Source organism: Lepidochelys kempii, chromosome 15 (genome assembly GCF_965140285.1).
Source record: "Lepidochelys kempii isolate rLepKem1 chromosome 15, rLepKem1.hap1, whole genome shotgun sequence".
Taxonomy (NCBI): domain Eukaryota; kingdom Metazoa; phylum Chordata; order Testudines; family Cheloniidae; genus Lepidochelys; species Lepidochelys kempii.
Genome location: NC_136394.1, coordinates 22,889,814 through 22,914,128, shown reverse-complemented (window position 1 = coordinate 22,914,128; position 24,315 = coordinate 22,889,814). Strand labels below are relative to the sequence as shown.

The following is a 24,315-nucleotide window of genomic DNA, read 5'->3' as shown; positions in this document are numbered from 1 at the left end:
CCGATTTATTTGAGCATAAGCTTTCATGAGCATCCAATGAAGTGAGCTGTAGCTCACGAAAGCTTATGCTCAAATAAATCGGTTAGTCTCTAAGGTGCTCCTCCTTTTCTTTTTGCGAATACAGACTAACATGGCTGCTCCTCTGAAACCTGTCAATATAATAAAAGTGATGAACAGCTCTTCGGTCTGACTATCATATTTGGCATGCATCAGTTATGGCAGAACTTCTGTTTTTATACTGTAAAGTGTCAGGGAAGTTATTTTTTGTCTAATGATGCCTGGCATAGAGTCAATAAGGAATGGGGAGACTACTTTTAAGCTCCCGGACAGAGATTGCCAGAGGAGCAAGGGCTAAAAAGCTATTAATTTGGCCATCGTCTCAGAAGAGTCAGCCAGCACTCCAGCTGAGTCAGCTCTCCAGTGACTACAAGGGAGAAACCCTACAACTACTCAGCCATTTAAGAAATGAGCCAACTGCTTTTGGGGATAAATTTAGTCAGCCAGATCAGCTAGCAGGTGTTAAGGAGGGAACTGGTCAACTAGTCAGTAGGTAAACCAGATAAGTAGCCATCTGGGTATTAACAGATAAACTCAATCAGCATAACATGTATTTTTCACAAGGGGGTTATTTCATCTCATGAATGCATTCAATCATGTTTTTTTTTTTTCCAGGGCTGACATAAATCTGTATAATGTGTATTGTGGCTGGAGTTCATTACTGTGATTGGATGAATCTGGTGGGGTTGGGATTTATGTATTGGGTTTGGATTTATGTAGTCCTCTCTTCCCAGTTGTCGCTTTATGCTTCCTTCCATGATGCCTTCTGTGCCAGGAGCAATCTCCCACTTTTTATAAACCAGCCACCCCCTCCCTATTCAAAATCCTTCCTTAAAATCCCATTCCTTTCAAGCAGACATCCTGCACTGATGGTCTTTCCACACCCTTCCATACCTTGCCTCCATATTTCCCCCCACTTTTTTTTGTCAGTAACGGCCCACTCCAGCCTGCATGTCATTCAGTGGGGAGCTTTGCCCTTAGACTGTAAACTCTTTGGGACTCTGTCTCTTGTAAAGTACTGTGTATAGTTCATATGACACAGATCAGATAAAATTAATATGTCGTGAACTAGATATTTAGCTCGTATAAATCGGAATAGCTCTGCTGATGTCAGGCGAGTTACCTGGACATACACTAGCTGAGGGACTATATGAATAACAGAACTGGGTTTTTGTTTGTTTGTTTTGTTTTTTAAAAAGGGAAAAAGTTTGTGAAAATTTGAGTGAAATATTTATTCCTTTTCTGAAAAATGTTACATTTGGAATTTTCCAGTCAGCCCTAATGAATAATGTTGAAAGCTGGAGAGAACCATAAATCTGCTCCTTGTCATCTGAATCCAATTTCAGCAGGATTCTCCCCCCCCCCCCCCAAAATAAAAAAAATACAGTATTGAACATTAAAAGCCAGACTGCAAATATCCTTCACCTTACACAGTGAACCCACTGATATCACTGGAACCACTTGGTGAGTAAGGTACTGTTTCTGGTGTAGAGTATTGCAGTCTATCTCAAGTAAATACCCATTTTTTCCTTGCTTTTCTTTAGAAAGAGACTAATTGTCTGAGCTCACATTTTTTGTGGCTTTGAGGAATTAGTCATTAAACAGCAACGACCTAAAATCTTTGATTGATCACACTGAGCTGTCTCAATTGCAACGGTAACTCAGTGTGGCAGTCGTTACATATGAGGTGAAAAAGTAATTTATCTCACTAATAAAATATCCTGTACAGTTGCTAAGAGAAAATATTGAAACCATTGTCACGTGTTAATGGAAGTTTTTATATCTTAACTCTGATCAAATTGCTGCTGCAACATGTTTTTTTTTTTTTTAAAGTCACCTTCTGGATGGAGACCACTTTGAAATCCTTTGCAGTGAGAAACAATAGAATGAATTGCCAAACAGAAGTTGTATTCTGTGCATGTAAATAGGTTCTGCACCATAATTAGTGCGTTCCCCCCCTCCTCCCGGGGCTGAACAAGAGGCCCCGTATTTTCATGGGAAAATCAGTTTGATGTATACCGTCCCTAATTTCGGCAGTACTGAATAACCAGGCTCTAATTCTGTTGTAATGAACCATGTGTTAATGCTACAGCCTTCTGTCCAGTTAGAAGCCAAACACTATGTCTGACTTTGTAATGAATCTTGCCGTCGTCTTGTTGACTCCATGGTAGGCTTTTGTTAGGATCCCGTCCTCAAATATAGCTATATTTCAGCGAACCTTAGCGTGTCCTAGAACTTAGCTCTTGTTTGGACTCCATTTGCTAACTTTCCAGGAAAGTATAGATCCTGAATACCCTTGTTTCTTCTTTAAGGATGGATATTGCAGTAGTAAGACCAGTTGTTTTATATTTTGAAACATGTTTTTCATCTTTTCTTTTCAAAGGCTTTACAGCTTCTGTTTTTTTTCATAAGAAAACATGAGTGGCTATGGTGCTAGCACATGAATGGGGGGTTTTATTGTAGTTTAAGGGAGAACAAAGTATTCTACAGCCACTTGTCTTTCAGGAAGTCGTCTGATTTTTTGCCAGTTTCCTCTCTTCATTTGCTTCTATATGTTGGCTGTTAATTTTTTTCCCCCTGAAAGGCACTTATTTCTCTCATGTTTAGATACCAAACTGACAGGCACGTTAATACACAATAATTGAATGGATCAGGCAGGTTGTTGCGGGGGGAGGTGGGGGAGCTCTTTGAGGTTCTGACAGCATTAAGCATGTGTTATGTTTGCAGTTCTCAATGTGCACAAGCAATGTATAGCATTTTCTGTGTTTATACCCTTTCTGTGTAGGAAACACTTGCGGCTGGGCCCAAGAAAATATTAACCAGGTTCAAGGATCAATATCCAGGGTGATTGCTTAAAATTTTAAGCACATGGACAAAGCCCAGCTGAATGGAATCTTTCCACCCACAACCTGAAAAGCATCCATGTATCAATGTAGGGGCTGCTAATAGTCTCACTGGACACTAGTGCCAGACTGGCTGGCTACCCGCTACCTATATGTGGCTCTTGACTAGTGGGGCTGCATACTGTAGTTTTGAAAATCCAGAGGCTGCGTTCCTGACCCATCCAGAAACCCCCGTCTTCATTGCTGTTTCAGCTCTTGCATGTGCCAGGCACTTGCGGGATTTGCCGTGGTACGCCAACACAGAGCTCGGATCCTCTATGCGAGGAATGGCGACACTCGGCAACGGCGTTCAGGCATATTAAGCTTCATATCCTGTGAGAGAAAAGCCTCTGATAAGGGATATGTGGTGTGAATATAGGTTTTTGCCTGTTGTAAGCCGTTGTCTATGAGGTAGGTTTCCTTCCAGGCTTGTTGTTGATTTGCAGACAATATATAGCAGCACTGGTTGTGCCTATAGAAAATCTAAACCCGATTCAACTGAGCACTTGTGTTCTTTGTCTCGACAGCTTCTCTCAGTTAGTATAATTGTTCCTCCTGAGAGTATGTTTTCATTCATTGCGTCTCAGCATGGCAGTCAAAGAATTAATTACTCCGAGAAGGGACAGGGCTCTTCTAAAGAGTTTCACAACTTCAGCTTTTAATAGATCTCTCTCCTGTTGAGGCTGCACTGCAGCTTGTCAAAGCATTCGCAGCGGCTCCATGGGTCAGCGGCTCCCAATGGAGTGACAGTGTTAGAGGAACCATGACACTGATTCCTGAGGCTGATTTACTTGGAGTTAGGAGGGGGAGGAAGAAGGGGGGGAAGGAGAGGGGGGAATTGTGGACCCTTGGGTCATTGTTCACAGGAAGCAGGTTTTGAAATTTGTGTTTTGTTTTGTTTTTTGATAGTACATTTTTAACCAGTTAATGCTCATGCGTTTGAGCAGTTGACCTCATTGACCCTTGCAAACTGCCTGCCTGAAAGGCCTGCCTGAGAACTTTTTCATTATGTAATGTCCGTTATTGATTTTCATTAAAAACATGTCTGCGTTGATTTTTCTAAAGCACCCTCGGATATGTGTCCTGACCTTTTCGTTTATCTTGAATCTACCACAGTGTCTCCCAACGAATTAGTCTAAAGCAGGATTATTTTCCGACCAAGAAACATTGACTAAATATTTTGATCTAGGAGTGGTTAAGGCTTCTTTGGAGAACAAAGCATGCCACTGAGAGAGAAATTGAGACGAGGCAAAAGCTGGAAGAGAAAATGCTCTAAAACAGGCACTTTGTGCATTCACTGATTGTCACTTTAAGTCCATAAGCCAGATTCTCAGCTGGTGTAAATTGGCTGAGGATCTGGCCCCATATGTTTCCAGCAGCCTGCACACACCATTCCAACTGGCTTGAAGTTAATATTGAAATTTAAAACACATTTCTTCCTGAACATGGCCAGATACTTTCTTTGCTTTTTTTTTCTTTAAAGCTGAGAGCTGCCGGGGAATGTGATTTGTTTCTTCTGCTTGGAAATACTTATGATCCCAAAATTTAAAGCGTAGGTCCATAGTGAATAACGTTCTTAGAGGGTGAGCCTGTTCCTTATATGCGCCATTTAATTAACGGTGTAGCACATGGCAGGAACTTGATTAGTGACAATGTAAAAAATAACAATATTTTGCAGAAGGTATAACTAACTGAGGGCTAGTGACCAAATCCATATTAACTGTGAATGGGGTATTGACTTTGGAGTTGTCATTTGGTTTGGATAGTAGTAGGAAGCAGAACTACCAACATATGAATGAAATCTAGAAAAGGCTTTTTGTACTGAAGAGGTCTATTTCCTTTCCTAGTGTTGGGCAACCAAATTTCCATAAAGTTTTGAACCTACTCATATACTGTAGATTTTGAATAAATCAGCTCTGACTTGACTGTTTTAGATTCCAACATTTAGTGGGAGAAAATGTGAAAAAAGCAGAGGGAACAGAGAAAACTGGAAAAATTGAGGAATGGAGCACTGAGCAGACAGAATGTAAAACAAATTTGGGGCCCATTTCTGTCACCATTATTCATGTTGAGTAGCACCTTACTCAGCAAGTAGCTCCCCGAGATCAAGAGGTAACCTATTACTTGATGTAAAGGGGAGAAATGGGTTTAAAAAAATAGAGAGAGATGGACACCAGTATTTGAAACCCCTTTTTGGGGTAAAAATATCATACATTTAAATTACAGGTGGAAAAGGGTTTGCAAACTCAATCTGGACTTGCAAACCCAGTGCCCTGTTTCAGAAGTGGGCAAAGCCTCTGACTCCATGAGATTCTTATTCAGTCTTCACTTTACCTTTTTTTAAAAAAAAAATAATGGAATTGACAAAACAAGTTTCTGTCCTTCTGTCCATCTTAAAATAACGTTGACAGTGTGTTGTTTTTGTTTGCGTTGCGATGCTGCGGAATATAAAGCTCACTACTCTCTCCTCTCAGGTGGGAGCCTGATAGACAGTTACACCATGGTGTCTATAGCACTGGTTCTGGACCTTTTTGATTCCGGGTACATACACCCGAGGGAAAATCTTTGCGTCTCTCTCCAGGCACACCTCAGTAGACAGCCCCTTTAAAAGCTGTATGAGCTTGGAGCGTCTGAGCCTTCCCTTTCTTTCCCTATTCTCTCTGTGTACTGTATTCTCCCTTTTTCTGTATATGTTCATACAGTATATCTGTCTCCTTTTCTTTTTTTTTCTTTTCTTTCTTTTTTTAATGAGTTCATGTGGTAGCTGACTCTTGTGATCAGTGACTCATTCTGTTGAGTGCTTGATCAGTACAATCAGTACAAATCAATGGATAGATGTTTGAGCTAATACCTTCCCATGTTTCACCACCTCTGAGTGTGCTGGTTACCTCTCTCCCTCCTAGGGTTTGCTGAAATCCATATGGTAATAATACATCTCCATGGTGAGATTGTTTCCTCTTTCTACACACCCTGTCTTGTGGCTTTGGTAGCCCTTTGGGTGCATGTTTCTCCCAGACTGAGAACTTCTGATCAATAGAATTCTATATCATGCCAAACTTTGCATTCATTATAGCCATTAGAGTTTCACTATTATTAATGCTTTTGTATTTCGGCAATGTGTTTTGCCCTACGATGGGAAGGTTCATGTTTTGTAAAGCCTTCTAACATCCCTGTGAGGTAGGTAAAGGATATAAACGACCCCTTGAGCCCATCTCTGGGACAAAACCCAGCAGCTGTTTCAACAGCACACAGCAGTTATCTGCAAATCTAGTTCATCTCCTCTACTTCCTGCAGATGTATAGGGATCTAAAGGCAGCCAGGCTGGTGTATAACATAATAGCTAGTTCTTAATATGGCCGCAAGTTCTTCTTACCTCTTCATGGTACAGCTTCTGTGTAAAAGTAACTGTGTGGTTACACAGAGCTGGTATAGTGGAACAGACCAATGGTCCATCTAATCTGGTGTCCTAACTCGGGAGGTGGCCTTTCTAGAACGCTTCAGAGGAATGCAAAAGAAACCCCTTCACGCGCCTAGCCAGTTGTGCGATTCTCTATGATCAGGTCACAGGGAGGGGGCTGGATTTCTTCCTGAGCCCTGAAGGATAAGCTGATTGTTTGCTTGAAGTCAAGGCTTAAAATTGTTGGAGTCTGGATGGTATTTCTAATGGGTTACCTGATTAGTGATTGAAAGCAAGGGGACTGTTTAGTATCAGCGTTGTTTTGATCGGAGATTGTAGTGCAGCACAAGTGTTCAACAGCTATTACTTAATGCTCCTCTTCAGTGCGTGTATGACCAAACCAAAACCAGAGGTTGCATGCAGTTTTTTTTCCTCCCTCTTGGCAAAACAGACTTTAGAACTGTGTCTGACTTAATGAAGCAGTTTTCTGATGTTTATTGGGAAAACCAGTGCAGATCCGGTGAATGAACTTAACCTTTGTATACGTAGGCTTAGCACGGGCAGGGGGGCCTGATGAGGGCTGATAGGTACTATTGAAATACACATAATAATATTATAGGGCCGTAACTACCATTAAACCACCAGAAACAACATGCCTAAAATAAAATGTAACCTACAAGAGGAAATACCTACTTCTTCATTCTCACAAACTACCCTGCCATAAATTTTCTCCGGGTTTCAGTTTTAGTGTGGTTGTGTGTGTGGTGTGGTGTTTTTTTTTTTTTTTTTCTTTTAAAACACAGCAAGAGAGAGAGAAAGCCCGGGCATCTCTTAAAAACCCTGCGAGTTTGTTTTACGATGGCCGAGGTTGAGCTTTGAGACACTGCCGTAGTTGATTGTCTGTGGAAGAACCCTTAGTGTGAGTTATAGTGGCCTGCTTGTCATGGGGTGAAAGGCATGCCCAGTTTTTCATTTTGATCAGATGTTGAGTTTGAAAGCCACCTACTGCTGTAAGCTCAGCTGGGGCAGGGAGATGAGATGGAACGCATTGCATGCTTTGTTGCTGAGGTAGTGTTTTAAGGCTGTTTTGAATCTGTTTCCCATTGCTGGGTGCAGGGAGGAAAGATGTGTTTTTTTTTTTAAAAGGGAGGGAAAAAGGGTGAAGGGAGCCAACGTTTTCTTTTTTCTTGTTTCCAGTGGGGCAGAAATGGGGGGGGGGAGAGGGGGGCAGCTCAAGGAGGAAAGAGAATCTGTTAATTTTTTAGCAAAACAAGTTTCCTAATGAACAAAGCCTTAAGGTCAAATTCTCTGCTGGTGTAATTGTATTGGAGTCAGTGCAACTGAGCCCGCTCAGAAGTTGTGGTGGAATTTTTTTCAAAGGGGTCTTAAGGCGTGAAATGCCCAACTCCCACTGAAAGTCCATGAAAGTCCATTTTCAGTCTAGTACATGAGAGGGGACTGTCCCACTGAAAGTCCATGGGACAGTCCCCTCTCATGTACTAGACTGAAAATCACAACTTTTGGCCCTTAAAATGTAATCCAATTTATTTTCTTTCTGAAGGTTACTCCACCCCTTCTCTTGTTTTATCTTCAGCCTGGTAGCTTTCATGCTGGCGTTCCATCCTCAAAAGAGGGGTGCTGATAAAGTTTGAGCCCGAAAATATTACTTACCCCTTTAAAAATATACTATTCCTTTTGTAACTAAACTTCTCGAGCTGCATTGGCAATAAAACTTGAGATTGCACCAAAGTTTTGCTTGGTTTCGGGTTTCATGACACGCTCCCCTCAGAGTTCAGGCTAGGCTTGTTAAGGGTTGAGCGAATCTGAGCTGAGTGTATGGCTTTGAACTGAAATCACATTAGACTTCTGGTCTCTCATCACTTAACTCTCGTTTCAACTGAGCTCAATGCTGAGATTGGATTCTTATGTTGCACTAGTGTAACACCGCTCTCCTCCAGAGTAGGACTCCTGATTTACCCCAGCAGGGGTAAGATAAGAATCAGGCCCTGAGACTTTGGTTTCAGATTTGGGGAGCAATCTTGCCTAAGCAGAGTGTGGGTTAGAAGACCTAATAAATGCCTTGTAACCATATGCCTAACTTCAAGGCCATGAGTAGCCTCATGCATAAGTATTTAGCTAAATCAGGACCAAAGGGAGGGCTAGCTTGAGCAACACTTATTCATATTGGTGAGCTCCAGGTAGTCCTACTGAAGGCAATAGGGCTACTCTTATGAGTAAGGGCCCACCATCATGAGTAAGGGATGTACAGTTAAATCCCGTGACCTTTCCATCTCTAATCCCTGTGAGTATTACATTTGTGAGCATTTTGCTTTACTGCAGAACAGAGCTTAGGATGTGATGAAAATCGCACAAGAAGATGTAACTTCAACACCGGTCCCTCCCTTGGGAGGGAGGATTACCCGGTGGTTAGACTGCTGGATTGGACTCGGAAGATGTAGGTTTAATTCCCTTCTCTGCCACAGATTGCCAGTGTGCAAATTGCTTAATCTCTCTGTGCCTCAGCTCCTCACCTTTAAAAAGAGGAGGACACTGCCCTACCTTTCTGGGGTGTTGTGAGAATAACGACATTACAGATTATGAGGGGCTCATCTATTACAATGAATGGAGCATATGTATCTAGTGTAATTTGACCACTGTGTTTGATCTGTACATGATGTCAGACCAAATTTAAAAATCATCTGTGGTGTAACTCCATTGACTTCAAAAGACCACGGACAAACTTGACCCATGGGCTTTGGCTGGTTTTACCTCACTGAGTGCTGTGGTCAAGTTACATTAGGAAGAGCAGTGGGCTCTGAAGTTCCCCAGGATTTATGTTTGTACCTTTTGAAATAAAGTAAAACCCGATGTCTATAAACCCTGTTGACAGCAAAACAAAAGACTTCAGTGTCATAAATTTTCAGTGCAGATTTGGGAATATACATCTATTTTTGTTTGTTTGAAAGGGAAGGTCCAGCTCTTCATTTGTTACAGCTGTTACCTCTTTGTGTTTGAGACAAAACTAATGTGTCTATTTTAAACTGACAGCTTACAGATTTAATGTGTTTTTGCCATGAAATAATACACTCTAAACATTAGTACCTATTTTAATGCACAAGTAAGCTGCTGTACTGTGCATTCCATTATTATTTTGTGGGTACATAAACTCCTTAAAAGGCTGATTCTCCTGTTTCTTCTTCTTTTAATTTTCATTTACGGAGTATTCTTCCATTTATTTATTTATTTATATTTCCCCATCTTGTGGATAGAAGTAATCCTGTGTTCATACTGCATTGGCCCTAGCTGGGAATGAATCAGAAAGACGGACTGATTACACAGCAGCTAACAATCTAACCAGTAAAGCTGGTTTGCAAATGTGCAAAATATCTGTGCTCTGTCTCATCAGGGCATTAATGGCTGGATTTCTGTATGTTATCCTACTACTAATTCCCAGACTGGAGCACAGTTACTTTCACCATTACAGTTAAGAACCGCAAACAGTAGGTGAGATTCAATAAAAAGCTAGCAGTGTTTTTCAGGGTTCTCTTATATTCCATGTTCCTTGAGTTCACATGCTGTATTTGTCCCCTTATGGTTTAGCTTTGGATTTTTTTGCATTCCAGTATTTGCTTTCCAGGATTATAACCATCTGGGAAGATACTGGCATGGATAACTAAGTATGAATGCTTTTTGAAGATTCTTCATCAGAGGTATGCTTTTTTGATCACACTTAGTGCTTCTACAACCTGCATGATTTCCATGCTCTGCTGGTCTCTCTGGTACTGAGAAACAGTTGAGTCCTGACGCATCTGAAATGGTAGCACAAATACAGCGTTAGGGCTCGGTCCTGCAAACTACTGAGAGCAGTGCTCACTGCTGGAAGAAGCCCTGCTGTGCTCAGTGGGAATTCTCATGCTAATAAGGAGTAGGGCCTTGATTCAAGAAAGCACTTAACCACGTGCTTAAGAGCTTTCCTAAGTAGGAATGCTTTCCAGACTCGGAGCTCAGGCTTGGCAGTAAGTGATTGCAGGATTGGGCCCTTACTGTGCATAGCATTTCTTGCACAAACTAGATCCTTAAATGCTTTGCTAGGTTAAAGGGACACAGTCAGGTTGAAAAGCAAATTCTGTGTGACGAATAACATTTCAGATTCATAAAATTGATGGGAATTTAAGAATTCCTACTTTTCACTGTGAATTCATGTTTGTTTTTTACTCATCTGGGACCATGACAACACAGACTAGTCAGTTTTGCTTATAGTGGGCAGTTTTTCATCCATTTCACTAAGGTCTGGTCTACACTCCAGACCTATGTTGGTATAACTATGTCACTCAGGGTTGTGAAAAATCCACACCACTGAGCGACATAGTTATATCAGCCTAACCCCCGTGTAGAAAGGGCTATGTCACTGGGAAAGCTTCTCCTGCTGGAGAGGTGGGTTGACCCCTGATGGGAGAGCCCTCTTCAGTTGGCATAGGGCATCTTCATTCAAGTGCTATAGTGGTACAGCTGCACCGATGCAGTGTTTTCAGTGTAGACTTGCCCTTAGATTTCCCCTATAAAGCTTCAGAAATTCTGGGGAATGTTTTTGCTGATGGGGGAAAACTATTTCCTACAGATTGAAAAAGAACCCACCACCACTGCGCACCCAGGGAAAATTTTCTCTTAACTCACTTCTATAAGAACCTAGATTGAGAGTCCAGCTTGACAATATAGTATTTAAAAATCCAGGGCCAGATCTTCAGTTGGTGTAATTGATACATCTCCCTGGTCCATTGTTACAGAGTTAAAATATTTATTAAAACTACAGTTGTAGAGCGAGAATAAGAGTAGGGGGAACAATGGGTCTGCTTCTGACCTTGCTAATGCTGGTTTTACACTGGTGTGAGTATGTTGTCTTCAGTGAAATTGCTCCTGACATCCCTGGTGTAAGTGAAAGGAGAATCCGGCCCTATTGAATCAATCCTGCAGAGTGGTGAGCATCTTTAGCTCTTACTGATCTGTGGGAGTTGAGGGCACTCAACTGCTCAGAGGAATGCTCACCCCCAGACAGTTAGATTGTAAAAGAGGCAGAGGGCTAGATCCTGATGTCCGTTGCAGTTGTGCAGCTGAAATTGGAATTTTGTCTAGGAAAGCCGATGTATATGTATATGTTCTCAATGCTTTTTTTGCCTCTGTTTTCACTAACAAGGTCAGCTCCCAGACTGCTGCGCTGGGCATCACAAAATGCAGAAGAGATGGCCAGCCTTCTGTGGAGATAGAGGCGGTTAGGGACTATTTAGAAAAGCTGGACGTGCACAAGTCCATGGGGCCGGACGAGTTGCATCTGAGAGTGCTGAAGGAATTGGCGGCTGTGATTGCAGAGCCACTGGCCATTATCTTTGAAAACTCGTGGCGAACCGGGGAAGTCCCGGATGACTGGAAAAAGGCTAATGTAGTGCCAATCTTTAAAAAAGGGAAGAAGGAAGATCCTGGGAACTACAGGCCAGTCAGCCTCACCTCAGTCCCTGGAAAAATCATGGAGCAGGTCCTCAAAGAATCAGTCCTGAAGCACTTGCATGAGAGGAAAGTGATCAGGAACAGCCAGCATGGATTCACCAAGGGAAGGTCATGCCTGACTAATCTAATCGCCTTTTATGATGAGATTACTGGTTCTGTGGATGAAGGGAAAGCAGTGGATGTATTGTTTCTTGACTTTAGCAAAGCTTTTGACACGGTCTCCCATAGTATTCTTGTCAGCAAGTTAAAGAAGTATGGGCTGGATGAATGCACTATAAGGTGGGTAGAAAGCTGGCTAGATTGTCGGGCTCAACGGGTAGTGATCAATGGCTCCATGTCTAGTTGGCAGCCGGTATCAAGTGGAGTGCCCCAAGGGTCGGTCCTGGGGCCGGTTTTATTCAATATCTTCATAAATGATCTGGAGGATGGTGTGGATTGCACTCTCAGCAAATTTGCGGATGATACTAAACTGGGAGGAGTGGTAGATACGCTGGAGGGGAGGGATAGGATACAGAAGGACCTAGACCAATTGGAAGATTGGGCCAAAAGGAATCTGATGAGGTTTAATAAGGATAAGTGCAGGGTCCTGCACTTAGGACGGAAGAACCCAATGCACAGCTACAGACTAGGGACCGAATGGCTAGGCAGCAGTTCTGCGGAAAAGGACCTGAGGTGACAGTGGACGAGAAGCTGGATATGAGTCAGCAGTGTGCCCTTGTTGCCAAGAAGGCCAATGGCATTTTGGGATGTATAAGTAGGGGCATAGCGAGCAGATCGAGGGACGTGATCGTTCCCCTCTATTCGACATTGGTGAGGCCTCATCTGGAGTACTGTGTCCAGTTTTGGGCCCCACACTTCGAGAAGGATGTGGATAAATTGGAGAGAGTCCAGCGAAGGGCAACAAAAATGATTAGGGGACTGGAACACATGAGTTATGAGGAGAGGCTGAGGGAGCTGGGATTGTTTAGCCTGCAGAAGAGAAGAATGAGGGGGGATTTGATAGCTGCTTTCAACTACCTGAAAGGGGGTTCCAAAGAGGATGGCTCTAGACTGTTCTCAATGGTAGCAGATGACAGAACGAGGAGTAATGGTCTCAAGTTGCAGTGGGGGAGGTTTAGATTGGATATTAGGAAAAACTTTTTCACTAAGAGGGTGGTGAAACACTGGAATGCGTTACCTAGGGAGGTGGTAGAATCTCCTTCCTTAGAGGTTTTTAAGGTCAGGCTTGACAAAGCCCTGGCTGGGATGATTTAACTGGGAATTGGTCCTGCTTTGAGCAGGGGGTTGGACTAGATGACCTTCCGGGGTCCCTTCCAACCCTGATATTCTATGATTCTATATAAAATTCCCTGCTGTGTCTTAATTTTGTTTGTATTTGCCGCACATATTTTCCAGCTCACAAAAGAAGAGCTTTGAAAAGGCAGCCTCTGAAGGGACTGAGAGAGAAGAACAAATTCTTTCTACTTGTCTTCTGTAGAAATAATTTACAGAGTAAGGAGTTTGATCCACTAGGGTGGGGGTTGGAGGCTGAGATGTGTAGTACCCGTGTGGGGCTCTCACAGAGCAGCTGAAGCCAAAAATGCCTCATTGCGCTAAGCCACTGCATGGCTTCTTTCTCTGTTCTCCGGGAAATGAGCAAGAAGAAGAAGAAGAAGAAAGACGACTTTGCAGCTGATTAATCATAGGGAAACAGTAATCACTAGCAGAGTGTTTGGGATCATTATTCAAGGACTTTTAGACAGAAATAAACCAGAGAACTACAACAGTAGCTTTCTCTAATTTATTTTCCTGAGCTCAGTGCTACTTCATGTATTGAGCAAACTATTTCTCTTCTTCCAATTTATAGTCCATGATCTCCAGGGAATGGATTCCAAACATCCAGCAGAGTTTATTCTAGAACCTCACCTGATGAGAGCATATTTACCTCTTTAAAAGATGCTATTTATTATGTTGTTCATTCTCCAAAAATCACAGATCACTCTTTATAGTACACTTTAAAACTTTTATATAGCAGCTTGAAAAATAGTTTGAGCCAAATGCTTAGCTGATGCAGAGTGCCATAGCTCCCTAGAAGCCAGTGAAGCTGAGCTGGTGGACACCAGCTGAAGCTCCTGCTCTTTGATTCACATTTCTCCTCTGCATGTATAATATAGTGCAAACAAAGACAACTGCCTTGAATCAGCGAGAATTTAGATACTAATCAAGTAGTAAAAAGGCACCATGCAGAGGCAGAGAGCTAAAATTCTAAGGATGAATTCAACGACTTCCTCTCTTTCTTTTCAGGCTTCCGGAGAGATTCTTAAAGGCAGAGCTGATAGTAGGCGAATGAACATAGCCGTGTACATTTATCTGCGGATAAGGGTGTAAAAACTCCCCTGGACGTGACAGCAAGTGGATGAGATGCCGTAGATGTTACCTGTGCTAATGCTGCAGTGTTCAGGCAGCAGTGCTGTTCTCTCCGATTGGCTGCAATCGGGAACATACCAAAGATGCGGGACCAGGTCCCCAGCTAGTGACATCCCCATGATTCCATTGGCTTTAACAGAGCTAGACTGATTTACCCCAAGCTGAGGATCTGGCCTTTTGTGAGAAGTAAACTTATTTTTCTACTGTCACAATGAAAAACGTTCATAGGACGAGGCATTGATGACAAAACATTGTTTTTTAAAAAAATGTTTCTATGGGATGAGGTGTGAAAACCTGGGAAAAATCAGGATCATTTCCCTGTACTTCATGCTTGCAAGCTGAAATGGGTCAAGGGACTTCTTAACCACATCTAGACCTTCAAGCGGAGTAGATACGTTCTGTCACCAAGAGTCTTGATGCTATATAGCAACTTTTCAACCAAGCTGCAAGAGACTAAGCTTCATCATGTATCCGGCACTGGTTAAAATGAACTCACTTGCCCCAAATCAATGAGAGAGATAATTAGTTTTCCTAATTTCTCTAAAACCCCCCCACCTGATAGAATCCTGAACATCTCAGTAGTATAGAAAGTCTCTTGGGTATCTCTTCTCTAGTCAGTTCATTTTGTGTTATACCCACTAACCTTAATAAGGAGCGAGCCTCAAATGTTTGGATTATCCAGAGTCTCTACAGTCTGCACAACTGGTCAGGAGATTTTTACAAGAATAGGCTTTGATGAAACCGTTTGTGTACATCCTACTTCCAATTGGGCAGCAAATATTGCACAAAGTTTTTGATTTTTTCCCCCCCCTCTGGGTGTCTTTGTGCATCTGATCCAGCTCAGAAGCAAGAAATACGTTCTTTTTTTCCAAAATATCAAGAAATCAAATCATTTAAAACCTCCACAGAAAAAGGTTTAGTTCAGGCTTGATTTTGGGGGGAAAAGGATTTTGAACTTTTTGGAGTACAGTTTGTCCATCCTGCTGGAACTTCAATTATATATAAAATATATTTTTCCTGTCGGTGCTTTCGATCTCTTATTCATATTGATCCCCCTTGCTGCATATCAGTTGTTTTTGCCACATGCAGAAAACTCATTAACTCAGTTGGACTTCCACCTGCAACGGGAGGGCAGAATATGGAATCCACAGACGCAATTTTGCATAAACATCGGGGGCCAAACTTTTAAAAAAGCTCAGCTCCCATTTACGCATGTTAACACCTGGCCAGATTTTCAGAGCTCAGCACATTGGGAGCTGCCGGGTGATGAGCCCCATTGAAAATCTAGCCCCACTTGTGGGTACTGAGTGGTTGAAAAATCTCACTTTACATGTGATGTTAGCCTCATTTTTAGCCCCTGGAGGTAGGGAAATAGCTCATAAAATGCGAACACTGTTCATCTACACCTAATTACCCTAGGGATGAGATTGCATTTAATAGAACAAACATATTAAAATGCCACTCCTAATTTTCCACAGTAGAAGGCAGTTTCAAAGATCGCCGCATCCAAGAATGAATTGGTGCTATTAGGTTTCATAAGCAATTGTTACAGGGAAAGAGTTGCCATAGTAATGGGTTTAAGCAGCGTTTTAATCTAATATGAAGGGCACTGTTGCATGGTGGCCAGAGGCTTTTAGAACTGTCCTACAAATAGATTGGGAAAGAGGATCATCAGATCTTGGTTGAATTCATCGGGGTTTGGGGCCAGTCCGACTATCTATTCAGGATTTACTAGCTTTTGCTGGATGAGAAATGGGTAAGGAGGAGGCAAAAGAGATGTTGTGTGTGAGATTTATAGGGCAGCTGTATCCATCCTTGTATCTTCCCTGGAAACATGTGCATAGCATGCACGATATAAATTATATCTGGTGACATGAGCTATTTATGTTTCTGAATCTATTTCAGAACAACGAGAAGAGAAATCAACTTCAGCAGAAACTAAAAGGTTGGGGGTTGTTTGTTTGTTTTCTTTTTATTTAAAGAGCACAATGGAAAAAATATGCAAACTTCTCTTTTTTACATACCCAATATTGTTTACTTATGTACAATGCACTGTTTACGTATGCAATTATCTGACTTGAACATAATAGAATAAAATATTATGAGCAGTTACTGGGTGTTACGATGGAGGGTGGAGAACTAGCATTTGTTAATGCACACCCAAAAAAAAAAACCTAGGTGAAAAATTATTTGCTCCAGTCATTTCCATATGTGCAGTAACTGACCCTAGGTACTAAATCTACTTCCAGACAGTCGGGATCTTGTTTCTTTCACACAACCTCCCCACTCACCTTTTGTAACTCTTCCACGTGTTCTGATGGTCAAGGACTGCAAAGAGAAGAAATTAATTCAGCCGACTGTGTGTCTGGCCAGATATTGTGTAATTTATTGCTAGCCCTTTTGGTAGTAGCGAGTACAAAGACTTGAGGGATATTGGGAGCTCTAGGCTCTCATGGGAAGAAGTCAAGCAACACAATAACTTTTGAATGTAGAGACTACAGTTCCCAGCATCCCCTTAGGCTGCTTCCTGCCAAAGGAGGCATAGAAGTTAAATAGGCAGAATCCTTGCTTGCAGTTCAATGTCCTAATGGTGAAAAATTGCAAAGATCTTAAACTATTGAAGATGTCTCCATTTATCCCGTCTGTGGTCACTTTTGCATATGTGTTTGTATTTCTGGGCCAAATTCTGTTACGTCCAATGGGAGCCATGTTAGGTGTAATAACTGAGGACAGAACTTGGCCTACAACATATTTCACGCATTTGTGAGGCGGTAATGTTCCCTCTGTCTTCTGTTTAGAAGTGGAACCCTGGATCCAAGTGTCCTTGGATTTTCATGTTTAAATAATCAAGCTTTGCTAGTGGGAATGCTCTTATATAGTGGGTGGGTGGGGAAACCCCGCTATTGCAGTTTAAACACACATGTACAGGTGCAGCAGTTTCATTGTCCTCCTTCACTCTAGCAGCATCAACATGAAAGTTATGACCTTCCTTTGCAAACAGGTGACATCACAACCATTCAACTCCTGTACATAGTGGATCTGAGGTCTAGGGTTCACAGCTGTGTTGATTAACTACATAAAGATGTCGTGGGTATTTTTTTCTGATTCCTGTTTGGATGACTTCACTAACCAACATAGTGCAAAGTACAAATGGTATATTCAACTGTAATGTTAGCAGTTCATATTAGGTATATGAATCATCCAGTCAGGGAACAGAAGGAATACCATGTGGCTTATGACTGTCAAACCTATGAAGAACTGCAAATACTCCCAATTCATGTGGCGTTTGTAGACCAAGAATTATTCACTACAGAAATTCACAAATAGTTTCTAATAACAAGTAAATGTTAGGCTTTTACAATCTATTTGTAAGTAGTTCACCATGCACACAAAAAGGTGAAATACTTAAATTTGTTATGAATTTATGTCAAATTGTTACATAAGACAAACAAGACCCTTGGGTCTAGAACAGAAGATGAGATGTTTCAATCAATTCTAAGTAGGAGCTGTCCTTAATGATTTTAAAAATTAAAAAAGGGAAAATAGCCACTATTAGACTGTCATTATGACATGTCAGTACTACAAACATCAAGTAATAAAGTAATACAAATAATACAAAAATGGAAAATAACTCCATAAATTAAAATAAAATTCCAAACCAAAGCTTGGAAATCTGAAACAAAATTCCATAATTTTCCGAAACGTTTCAAAATCAATTTTGTGGAAATGTTTGATGAATTCAACACATTTTTTTCAAAATGTTTCAGTGTAGATGTAAACAGCATCTTTTGCTGAAAAGTTTCCAACCAGCTCTGGTCATAATGCATATGCACAAAGACTGTGAATTAGGTTTTTACAGCCAACCTTACTTCTGACATTTCCTAACATTTGAGTGCTTGACTTTGCAACCTTAGCATCCTTTTAACATTGTTTTGATTTGTAATATTGAATATAGATTAGCAACACTGCATTTTGTAATACTTCTGTAGTGATAAATGAGAACTGTAATTTCATCATCATGTGCAGGTAATAACAATGCCTCCTGCTATTGTTATATTTATTCAGTTCTTATTCTGCCCTTAATGGGATGTAATTTTTGCTTTTTTGTCTTCTGGAGAAAATTTGTGTCAAAACATTAGGAATAATCAAGAAAACTGTACAGCAAACTCCCCAAGAGATAAGTGCATTGTTTGCCTGTTAAAAAGCTCAGAGGAGAACATTTTGCTTATCTGAACGTAATGCAATTCAATAGACCAGGAAGAGGTGAATCAAATTAATGATACAATATGCTCTCTTTCTCCTCCTCATTCTAACTCCTTGAGTTCAAAGATGACTCTCTTTCTAACCCCAAGATATTTTCCTTTTCAGTATCTTCTGAACAGGTCTTGCTGAGGCAAGAGGTCATTGGTGTTTCTTGGGGTCACTGAAATAAAGATTTCAAAGCATATACTCTTCCATAAAATCGTGATTAATGACGGGAGGGAACTATCAGCACAGGCACTGAATACCCGAGGACGGACTGCACCTCCTACTTCATTTCAGAGACTTTGGTTCATTTCCAATAACACTGAAATCTTAACCACTCCAATTACCAGTGAACTTTCAGATTCCTAGCAACTCGCAAAGGAACTGAGAAAGCAGTTATCTGGGTAACTAGGGAATTTAGCACCAGAACAATCTTCTGCTTTGCTGGCACATTAAGGCTCAAGCATTGCCTAACCAGGGGATGATTCCAGCGAAGTTTCAGGAGGAGAAAAGACCCCATATGTCTTGGGGAGACACAAAAGGGGGAAATCTGCAAGTAGCTGGAATGGGATTTAGCCACAAAGTCTGGATCTGAACTTCCCTAAAGCTTGGGGCTCTTTGGATCTGGGTTTCTGATCCACGTTTAATAGACTGAGCTGCTGCTTCTGCCGTATAGATACACGAATGCAACTATCCTTTGCAGGACACACAATACCTTAGACCTGCTCAGTCACTTAATGTTGGCTAATGTTCTTGCCCAATAGGGGTTGGTCTGGAGAGACACTGCAACCATCACTACTTTTACCGTTCCCACTTCCATATAGTGGAGATTAGCCTTCAGCTCAACTGTCCAGAGGCCTTTAATGATTATGGAGCTGAAGGATGTGAGTTTTGTTCCCTGTGCCGTTTGTATATGGGTGGAGCAGGTGTGGTCTCTTTGTATATTAGTTTGTTTTAGTTATGAGGATATGGATTTATCACATCAAAGCCCAGTGTATGTAGTTGTCCAAATGATATCGTTTGTCCCAGTTAGCTGTTTAATAGTCTCCTGCCATGTTGCAACATGCAAGTATCCTAGCACTAAGTTCCTCTAGAACAGCCATTCAAATTGGAGCAACATAATATGGCCTAGTGGATAGATGCTGGCCTGGGACTCAAGAGACCTGTGTTCTATTCCCAGTACTGCCACCGGCCTGCTGGATGGCTTTGGGCAAGTCACTTAACTGCTCTGTCTGTTTTCCCCATCTGCAAAATGGAGATGGTGATACTTCTCTCCATTGTGAAGTGCTTTCAAATCTGCTGATAACAGTCTGTATATAAGAGCTTGGTCTTATTATTAGCTATCCCTGCTTGGACAAGCATATGTCCTCCTTGAATATAGCTGGTATGTCACTTATTATTGAAGCTTTTAAGTAACTGAAATCAAATCATCAGCCTTAACAGCCCATTGAGATCAACAGAGGCAGTTTTTTACCTCACTGATGTTTCACTCTGAGGATGCAGAAACACTAAGGGTTTGTCTATGCTGTGGTTGACAACCCCAGGCTCCCCTGTGCCAGCTGGCTCAGACGTTGTTTAATTGCAGTGTCGATGTTCAGGCTCAGGCTGGAGCTCACTTTGTAGGGTCCTACAACCCCGGCTCCAGCCGAAGCTGGAACTTCTACACCACAGTTAAACAGCTCCTTAGCCTGAGCCCCGCGAGCCTGAGTCAGCTGGCACGGACCAGCTCTGGGTTTTTAATTGCAGTGTAGACATACCCCAAGACCTCTCCATTTACACTGTGACAGGCTGGAGATGGAATTCATGGACAAAACCTTGTGAGTACAGAAAAATCCACCAAACCTGTCCTCAGGTTCTCAATTGTTCTAGGATGGATCTGGATTTTCCCTAATTATTGAGTGAGGCCCCTATCCTGCAAAGTAGCCTGCGAGCATTCCTTTTCATGTCTCCATTGATGTCCGTAGAACATCCTACAGGTGTAGGGGTGCTCACAAGTGAGTCTCTGCATGATCAAGCTAAGACCTTTTGTCTGGATTTGAACACAGAAACAGATGTTCATTATTTAATGTTTTAGAGAGCTGTGTGAGATCTTAGTTTCAGGGGGAGTCAAGCAGCTAAAACTTCACTCATTTCTTAGGATATCCAGGTCAGATCCTGATTTCATTTACATTTCAGATGCATAAGTGTTCAGAATGAAATTTAAAGCAAGAAAACACTTACTGGCAAACATTTCTTAACTGAAATGCAGACGTGCCATCCTTTGTAAGCCACTTCTGTATCCAAACCTCACAAGCTTCAGATAAAGCAGTTGCATTATAAGCTCATTCTCATTCCATATGAGGCTGGTTCTCATTTTTCCCCATGTAACTAAACAACTTTAATTTGATCTTCCTACTCCTTGAGCTGTATTTCATTGCTCTTGATTGCCACAGAGAGTGATGTTTGACATACCCAGTATTCTCTCATGTTCATAGTTAGTCTCATAGTTCTAAACTCAGTCAGAAAACATGTTGGTTTAATCTTGGTTTTGATTAACTGATTTTTGCAAAGTGCTTCAAGATGCTCGCATGGCAGATGCCAGAGACGGCTGAGATGGAAATAAGAAAGTTTTATGTAAAAGATGGGATACGAAGGGGGTTAGAAAGAAACATTAATTGGGTGAACTGTTCAGATCTGAGGATTTCCTGCTTGAAAGTGTGTGCTCATTTGGAAAGGAAAGGTAGGTTGTCTTGACAACTGCATAACATTGCATATACTGGCTTATTTAAAAACAAAAGCGCTAGCAGTGATAAGTGCTTTGTATTTCGATAGGATCTTTCAGCCAGGTGTCTGAACATGCTTTTAAAAATCAATTAATGCTTGGGTAGAGCAGGTACTCTATTTAACAGGGTGGTAAACTGAGGCCTGGAACCCTTGGGGCTTGCATAAACTCAATAGGGCAAGATTAAGATACTTCTTCTCATGATGAGTAGGTTCAGGATAGTGCAACGAGCCCTGCTGAATCAGTGGGGGCACTTGCAGAGAAAGCTACTACTCATGTGAATGAAAGGATCTGTTCAGATCTGTCCAGATCTGTTACATAAGTGAACAGTGGAAGTTAGGCATAAAACCAGATGTCCTGACTTTCCGTTCTAACCATTAGCCTACACGTCTTTGTGTTTACATACATGTCTCCTCTGCCAGATAGATCTGATGCGAGTTTCAGAAGTAAACCGCCCACAAAGGGCATTCAGCAACTTTTTCGTTCATGGAGTTTTGATTGTGAGGTTTATGGTTCAGCAGAGACGCTCATGAAGTCCGTGATCGTGTTTCAGAGTAGAGTTTGGGAGGAAACAAATGGAAAATGTGGAACAGAAGGAGACTGAAAAGGACAAAGTTGTTTGTGCTGTCATTTGCCAGCGATAGAAATTAAATATGCTTAAGAAGTTAGTTGTGTGACAGTATCCTGTTATATCTTTGATAAACTTTATGGCATTAAGTTAAAACTTTTATTGAATTACAATTTACCTCAAAGGTATTCATTCCATTAAAAATGAAACGGTGTATTTAGTATTGGGGGACTGGGTGTGTACCTTTCCTAATAGGTAGGAGGGATGGTCATGTACTTCCTCTGTTATCAACCCTTTGGGGCCAGGCCCCTGGAGAGGTGTGCATATTCTAGTTCAGACTCTTCCCCAGGGACCAACAGGCAAAGAAAGGGTTTTTGGATAAATAGCCTGGTGTTTAACTGGCTCGTGGCCTTCTTCCTGAGCTGGCAAATGGACAGGACCCCAGGTTTGCAGAGGGCCTACTAGAATCCATGTTCGAGTTGGGGTGGTCTCTGATAAGCCTATTAGCATGCATGTAGGTTCTTTTATTGTTTGTGGTGCTTTTTACCTTAGGAATAGAAGAGGCTTGCATAGAAGAGCTGTTGGTAACTTGTATCTGTAGCAATTAATCTGTTAACCAGCTCTGAAGGGAAAGCAAGCAGGCAGCCTGTCTGTGATGGGAATGCTGGGAACTATGCCGTCTAGATACCCCCTGGTCAGAAGGGGGTGAGGTGCAGGTCTCCACCCAAAAAAGGCAACACCTGAGGAAAAGTACAGGTGCCGTTGCCCTGAACCGTGACAACCTGTTTGTGTGCAGAATGACATGGATTCCTGCCAACATCTACTGCTAATAATCCATCAAATAAGGAATTACGGGGGTTTATTTATGCTGCTTTACTAGTAATCGTGAAAACGTTGTTGACAAACTGTGCATTTAAATCCAGGCCTCCACCGACCCTTCTGAATAAGGGTCTCTTACAGCTAGATGAGCAATGCATGTCTGCCTATGGAGGGATACTAATCCAGATATATCCACTATAAGACAATCAAGATGGATTGATTTTATTTTATTTATTTATTTATTTACTAAAGCAGAGGAGACTAAAACTTTCTGAGCTTAGGAAATGCTTCTCTAAATCCACAGTATAATCCAATGCCCATTTACGTGGCAGCTATTGAGATCGTCTAGTAATTGCAGCTATCAAGTGGACATGTCCACCACAGAATAGCGAATAGGTATATTCCTGTCATCCCAACCACGTTTGCCATGTGAGTGTGAGGAAGGGTCAAATCTTTTGCCAGTCTTTGTTCCACAAGTAATTTATTAGGAACCTGACATGTCAGATGCATAGGTTTGAAAGGAGGCGGAAATGTCGTACTGTGTGGGCTGCTAGAGAGGCAACACGGGACTGGCAGGGAAGTCACTGACTAAGTTACTCAGAGAGCTCCCTCTGCTGGCTGATGGCCAAAGTGAAATGGATCTTGGCTTCCAAAGCATCTGCCTGTTTGCCAATCCAAAGTGGCAAAATTATAGGCGCAGTGGGTGGGTTTAACAGTAAAGAGGAGATAACAATAACAATAAAATAGTGAGTCAGCACCTCGTGTGCCATATTTGTCTTTGGAGCCCGGGCAGAGAGACTTTCTTAATGCTATTCAATAGCTTACCTAGCAGAATGCCGTGTTTGCTGCTTTAAACTGAAATCACCTTATTTGCTAATGAAAAGTACACTCAGTGCTCCCAAAGAGCTTACATGTAAGCTAATGTTTGGTTTTGGATTGTTGGATGTTGAACAGTCTAAATTTCACTTAACTTTGCATCTATTAAAAATTATTCTCTGCAGATTGTGTGCAAATTACTTAAAGCAGCGATCTTGAGTCAGCCTTTGCTGTAGTGAAATGGTCTAATTTTTTTCATTAATTTAAATGCACTTAGGGAAACCAAGAAAAATATTGGCCTCATTTTTATTCTTAACTTGGTGGCCTAAACTAAGGCAGCTAAATCCATATGTAGACACTTGAGTGTATGATCTGGTTCTCAGAATGGATGACTAGGATATGTGGGTGCCGTATGCCTCTGAAAATAGGTCAGACTTAGGTGCATGAATTTAGGTTTCCAAGTCTGAAAATGTGGGCCCAATTTCATAGGAGTGGGTGTCTAGTATGAGTGAATTTCAGAGTGTAGGATTTGGGGGCACTGTACTGGGTAGTAATACTGCTGAAATAATCCCTTTTGTCATTTTATACAAATAAAGGGCAACTTTGTGGTTTTTATAGACTTTTTTTTTGAGCCTGCTCCAAAGCCCCATTGATGCAAAGGGGAGCTTTTCCACTGACCTAATTGGGTTTTGGATTGGGCCCTTATGTATGTTAAGGGTTCTAACCTCTTCAGATTCTTTGGGGTGAAATTGCTCACTGTTTGATGGGACTGGTAGGTATTGCAATCTGCAGTGTCTTTCCTTCCCTCCTCTCTTACTATGTTGGCATGCCTCCTCTGGGATCATCATGAGTGAATAATGGATTT

The 24,315-nt window shown here is 41.7% G+C and overlaps 1 protein-coding gene and 1 long non-coding RNA gene across 4 annotated transcripts in view; both read left to right on the top strand.

The window, feature by feature from the left end:
• The window catches only part of LOC140898671 (transmembrane protein 132C), a 298,418-nt gene that overhangs the window by 38,129 nt on the left and 235,974 nt on the right, over window positions 1–24,315 (top strand). The window lies entirely within an intron of this gene.
• Window positions 11,993–16,261, top strand: LOC140898672 (uncharacterized). The gene is made up of 3 exons (XR_012155056.2): window positions 11,993–12,114; window positions 13,231–13,326; window positions 14,119–16,261. It is a non-coding gene; the product is annotated as an uncharacterized LOC140898672 (long non-coding RNA).